This window comes from Urocitellus parryii, unplaced genomic scaffold, assembly GCF_045843805.1.
Source record: "Urocitellus parryii isolate mUroPar1 unplaced genomic scaffold, mUroPar1.hap1 Scaffold_2260, whole genome shotgun sequence".
In the NCBI taxonomy this organism is placed as follows: domain Eukaryota; kingdom Metazoa; phylum Chordata; class Mammalia; order Rodentia; family Sciuridae; genus Urocitellus; species Urocitellus parryii.
Genome location: NW_027552361.1, coordinates 43,339 through 50,501, shown reverse-complemented (window position 1 = coordinate 50,501; position 7,163 = coordinate 43,339).

The window sequence follows — 7,163 nt, the reverse complement described above, 5'->3', positions numbered from 1 at the left end:
TGTCATCTGATATCTCTTGCTCAGGCCTTTGCAATTTTATACACACATGCACACATACATTCACTAAATCAGTTGCTTAGTTCAAAGCAATCTGGCCTTTCACTCACAGAAGCAATGAGCTCTCTTTAAATTTCATGCTACACAAACATTTTATTTTCAATTTGTGTCACAAGAAGCAGCAGAGGGACTGTTCACATTTTTTCCTGTTGATCTTTGATATATTCATTTCCAGGAAAAATACACACAGGAGTGGAATCTTAAGACAGGGACTCCTTGTTTTACATCTTGACTGTCTCACCCAAAAGAAAAGGAGTTTGATCTTGAAGTTTATAGGATCAAACTGCATGCAACAAAGACATGGAATTTAACTAGAATGAATGAAAGCAAAATGAACTGAGTAAACTAAAGGATAGAAAAAGGAAGTCATTTTCAATTTAAGATTGGGATATGCTACTGATGATTACTCTTTTCACATTAGCATTTATAGATTTCATTTTTTCCACAGAGGAAACAAGGTATTTATGATCCCTCACTGTCACCATTAATTGGATTATGTGATGGAATTAAGATATTCCAATAACATGATCTAGTCAGACCTACCAAGGTAATTAATGATTATTGCTCTACACCCTATGTTCCTCACTACATTTACTGTAGAGGCCGTGGCTCACTCAGTATATACTTAAAAAGTCTTATTTACTTCATTTTATTCTATTTTGGTCTATCAACAGCAGTAGACTGATAAACAGACAATAAAAAAAAATTGAAGGATCTAAGTAATAGAAAGAAAGGTTAGTCAGGGACTGAAGTAAGAAAGCAGGATAGGAAGTACATTGTCAGGTGAAGGCTGACCGAGAAAATCAAGTAAATATTTTCAGGTTGTTTTTGTTCACTAGGAATACACATTACTACATTGTATTATTTTGTGATTTCATCTAAATGCAATGTCAAAAGGTGTAAATCCTCAAACTCCTATTATAATCCTCTTATATGTAATTCTTAAATATAATACTGTTTGAGTTGGAAGTTCTTTGCATTTTCCTTCCATTGATGGTTACATTTTTTCCTTATTTGCTGAAACTTCCAGAAAATAACCACGCTTACATTTGATGAGTCAAAAAAAGGATGGAATAACTATTGGTCCAATGTCACCACCAACATCAGAAGAGACCACACAGTGTTGTGGCTTAAAACTCAACCTTCAGAGTCTGCTCAGGTTCAATAGTAGCTACATATAACCACTTTCTGGATCTTGGAACATCTATTAAATCTGCCATAGCTCAGTTGCATTAATTGTAAAAGTCATTTTGTTTTTCAGAATAATACTGGACTTTAAAAATGCTTACTAAGTTATTGTTAGGGAAATTTTTATTCTAACCCTTGAGAAAGTGATACACAAATATCTTTTCATTTTAAAAACAGTGATATATATTTTTGAATATTTCAGCAGCAGTTTCTTATACTTACATTAAAAACGTCATATTTTATTAGCTCATCAATTTAAGCTTGGAATAGTTTGCATTTTTATGTTCATTTAATGTACTAGAATAGTAACTTAATACATGTAATTTTATGGCCTCAGATCGTTCAGAATATGTAGGGATAACCAAATAATGCAAAATATCTTTTTCCTTATGTCATCAGAGCATAAAAATAAATAACTTTTATAATAATCTAATATAAAATAGATGGCTTCTCTCTTCTAAAAGCTTATAACACTGTAGTTTTAGAATGTCTCCCCAAAGGGTCATGTGTGGAAGGCTTGGTCCCCAGCTAATGGCGCTACCAGAAATTGGTGGAATCTTTACAAGGTAAGGCCTGTTAGTTGGAGAAAGCAGGTCTTTGTGGCTTTTGAAGCATTTACTGTGATCCCTGTCCCCTGCTCTTTTAAGGTGAGCAGCTTTTCTCCTACGTTTCCACCATGAGTTTCTGTGTACCCACAGCCTTTAGGATAGAGCAAACCAATCACAGACTGAAATCATGAACCGAGTTAAATCTGTCATCCTTTGAATTATTTTCCTCTGGTATTTTGTCATAGGGATTAAAAAAACAACAACAACCTGCTAACTGTTCTTCATAAGATCTTATTCTCGATTATTCTAAAATCTCCCTAAATGTGTTTTTGTGTTATTTTTTTGCACATTAACCAACTTTTCTTTATGTTACATAATGAAAAAAAAAAAAAACAAGGCAGTAAGAAAGGGATATATTTTTGTGTCCATGAAAAAAACAAAATTATTCAAGAAACACTTTATGTAAGCAGTTAAAGTGTTTACATCTACATTGTTTCTGAAAACTAATTTGTTATTTTATTTTCTAATTATTCTTAATGAAAGGCTCAGAGAAAATTCTCAATCTTGATTTTTTTACCAGGACACTCAATAAGGTCAAAAGATAAAAGCTATAGCATCAACAGCACTATTAAAAATTACACTCTTCAAACAGAGGTATTCTTAAGAAGTCTTTGTTTACAGGCTACTTTGCCTACTTAAATAGAATTCTTTTCCACAAGTCAATTATGTATACCTAAGCTTTCATTAAAAGAAAAAAATTTATCAGCATTTACTTGAAAGATATATTCATGAAAATTTCACATTGTACATTATATGACATACTTCAATATGAAACAATTCTGATAGATTTAGAGTGACAGTGTATTGAAGGAATTTTCCTATTGAAATGAAATAATATAGGTTTACAATCCTGTGATCTTGAAAGAATGTGTTAATATCCAACGTGTTAATTAACTTTTTGCTTACATAAGACTCAGGGTAGTTATTACAGAGAGCAGGAAAAAATTACAGGGTTGTCCTTGCCTAGCATGAGGCCTTGAGCTTGATCACAGCCCAGAAAAAAAAATTAAAAGGAAGAGTTATCATTGTCTGGCAGAGAAAATTAATATATTTGAATATATACAAGAAACAGACACTTAGCAATGTTTCTTCAGTGCCCTACTTTTTAAAATTCTTTTAATGTCATGGAGTTTTTTGTAGTTCATTTAACAGAAGGGGGAAAGACTAAAGCAAAAACAGACATGGGTTGGGTCTGAAAGTTATGGAACTAGCAGAACCTAAAATCAAACAAACAAACAAAACAATCATTTGCTACTTTCTCCATCTGTGTCATTTTGCTTTCTCGGAGCTTTTTTTGCTATAACTATCTAGTAACAGGTTATTCAGAGTTACACAGGTAGAAGTCATTCTGCAGGAAATCTGAATGTAGAATGACTGGCTCTAAATTAATCTATGTTCTTACCACATTTTCATAATGAAAATGAGATGACAGAGAGTAGTGTGTGCATGTGCCAACTGCATCAAAAATATATTATTTAATGAATAATCTCTTTCTGCATCATAAACCTTATAGAGAGTAAAATCTAAGCCAACTCAAGTTGGTAATATGATCTCAGCTATTGTTGACAAAAAGAAAACTTTTGGATAAGTTTGACAGAGATACTTTTATGGCCTTAGGTTGCAATATGAAATTGTGTAAATTAATTCCTTCAAGAAAAGTGTGGTAGGATAACAGTTTTGCTATTGGCCATAAGAATAAAGCAAATTATTGATATATTGAATTTTTTGGAGACTTGGAAATTTTCTTTAGAGTTCTTAAAAACTGAAAATACTGAAGAAAAATATTTTGCCACCTATGGCATTTAGAGATGATATTTTCAACAGTTTGTTATCCACATGTACAATATATGAAGAGAGCTTTATCTCCTGCCAGGTTTTTCCACTCATTTTTGACAATCCTCTATATGCAGATACCAACAGTTCTGAAGATCTGCTGCTATTTACAAGACCTTCTCAAGGACAGGATTCTACATTTTCTTTCTTTGTTTTGGCTCAGATAATACCTTTGCCAACCAACAGTAAGTCCAAAACACACACACACACACACACACACACACACACACACACACATACATTTTATAGTTGGTCATTGCTTTTTCCATAGCTTTCTAAGCTATATGGTTTCTAATTATAATTATTAAAATCAACCTTTTATTCTTAGTATTATGTGTCTGTGTGCATGCAGTAATTTTCTCAAAAATATTCAACAAGTGAGCACCATTCCAATGAGTGAAAAATCAAACTTTTCAGAATTTCTGTTGCATTAACAGCATTTTATTATTTCTTTCCTTAATGGATTTACTTCAAATATGGTGCTGGAATTATTTTTTTGTGAATTATTTTTACCCCATAAACGATAATATTTCTATCATCAGAAGTTTGTCTCTTAGAAAATTTAAATTATCATAACTAGAAGAAGAAAATAGGAAATGATATAAATATTATTCCCGAGATTCCAAATGTCTGTATTGCTAAGCTTATAAATTTGACACTTATGGAGAGACCCAAAATACATTAGAAAACACTAACCAAATTAGAAAATGTGTGGGAAAAAAAGGTTTAAGAAGGCAGAGATTTTATTATGCATGAAATAATAAAAGAGTAAAAATTATTAGATTAGATAGAAGAACTCACAAAGCATAATTGTCTGGAGTAAAAAAACTTCATTCTCTAACTAAAATAGCTCCAATACTGCTTTATGAAACACTTTACTAAATAAAACCTATGTTAATCTTAACTAATAACATAATATTTAATTTATTACAACTCTTTGAATAATAGAAAATATATAATATATTTTAGAAAAATATAAGCCATAAGGCTTATTATGAAAACAAATGTTAATTAAAATGCAGTGATATTTTGTTTTTTCAAAATATCAAACATTTGATTAAAAGAATAATATCAAGGATTTGTTAGAAAATAAGAAAACAATTTTAGATGATTTTTGTGGTGTTATATTTTATATCTTTAAAAGGAAGAAAGAAATTTAAAAGGAAATATAGCAATACTTTCAGAAAGGACCCTTTAACTCAGAAATTTAATACAAGGACTATTCCATTAATAAAATAATCAAACAAGAATACATTGATACAAAAAGTGCTTATAAAAGTCAACACTATATACTTTTATTAAACATTATAATTTGAAATACTTTGCAAATAGAACAGATACCATACATTAGACCATAGAGTCTAATGTCTGTATTTTTTTATAATGTCAAATCAAGAAAACATAAAACTATACTTCCCAGAGCCATTTGCAGATGACATTTATTTTGTAATCTGCCAAGCAGAATACATTTCCATGACCTTTGGAAGAAAAAATATCAACAAGTGAGCCAAAGGGGAATCAGATACAGCAAAAGAAGTGTGTGGTTCTATGGGGTCAACTCTGGTAAAGAAATTAGTATTTAGCCCAGTGTACCCCAGGTACTCTATTAGAGGAGTGGGGGATGTTGCACCATTGGGATTTGTGCTAGAAAATTCAGTATTGTAGTTAGGCATTTTTCTGGCTCTCTGTATCTTACCTATGTAGCTTCCAAGCTCAGTTCCTGCTCCTAAGTCACCTGTCACATGTTAATAGATCCACTTCAAATGAAAGAGGCCACTTGGAGTTTATCATGGGTGCTATGAAATGATGAGTTAATCAGCCATTACAAATGTCTACTTATGTTGAAGAAATTCTGATACAATGTTCATCAATCCAATGAGAGATAAAAAAGTTAAAAAGCAAATTTTAAAGCTTCTGAACTTATTTTAAGTTTATATGAGTAAAAGCTTTCCATAGTTTTAGACATGTTATATAAATTCTTATTTTTAAGCTTTTATTTGTAAAACTTTTCATATTAAAAGTTAAAAAAATTATACTCATTTTAATTTTTTAAATTTATATATGATAGTAATGCATAACAATTTATATTATACATATAGAGCATAATTTTTCCTATTTCTGGTTGTATACAAAGTATATTCACATCAATTCATGTCTTTATACATGTACTTTGGAAATAATGTTCATCACATTCTACCACCCTTGCTAATCCCCTGCCCCCTCTGTTCCCCTCCCACCCCTCTTCCCTATCTAGAGTTTATCTATTCCTCCCATGCTCTTCCTCCCTACCCCATTATGAGTCAGCCTTATATCAAATAAACATTTGGCATTTGGTTTTGGGGAATTGGCTAACTTAACTTGGCATTATTTTCTCTAACTCCATCCATTTACCTGCAAATGCCATGATTTTATTCTTTTTATTGCTGAGTAATATTCCATTGTGTATATATGCCACTTTTTTTATCCATTCATCTATTGAAGGGCATCTAGGCTGGTTCCAGAGTTTAGGTATTTTGAATTGTGCTGCTATAAACATTGATGTGGCTGTGTCCCATAGTATGCTTTGGAAAAAAAAAAGGAGTTTCACTTATTGAGGAAAATATTTATAGTAATAATCACATTGACTTTAAATATAGAAACCCAGAGAATTTGTATAGTAAAAGAGTGAGAGAAACTGTTTCAGCACCTATAGCCTGCTGCATGGCAGGAAGAACAGGAGTATCACTTTGGCAGGGCTATAGAAGAAATATAGAAAGACCTAGTTAGGTTCAATACCAAAAAAATTGGCACCATACAGATATATAGTTTAAACAGATAAGCAATCTAAAATTTGCATGGTGAGCTGGCTCTGGAGAAGTTCTCTATACTTCCCAGCATATTTTTTTGGTACTGTATCTGAGGGCCACCTTCAGAAGTGTAATACTGTCTGAAATTACTCTTCTGGGAGCCAAATACCCTTGCATTTTCCTATCTCAGCCCCACTGAGGAGGTATAGCTGCACTGGCTTAGTGGACAACCACAAAGAGAGTCACTATGACTCAAAGAAAAGATTATAACACAAATTTGCAGAGAAACGGATGTGGTAGGAAATGGTACTGAAATATAAAGGAAGAAGAAGACAATTTCACTTTAAAATTGGTAGTTCAGTAGTCCATCAGAGTCCAAAGGAGTAAATTTTTGTGCATAATTTCACTTGGACACCAAATATGGAAGCATCAAAACCCTAAACAGTGGGTTGGGATGGTCTTGCCATCCCCATCCAATTGTAATTCTTTTGAGACTCCAAGGGGGCGTTTGAACTTGAGGCAGTTAAAAAAGTTTGTGAACCAGGCATAGTGGTGCATACCTGTAATCCTGGTGGCTCAGGAAGCCCAGACCAGAGGATAATAAGTTCAAAGCCAGCCTCAGCAAAAGCAAGGTGCTAAGCAACTCAGTGAGACCCTGTCTTTAAATAAAATACAAAATAGGACTGGGGAT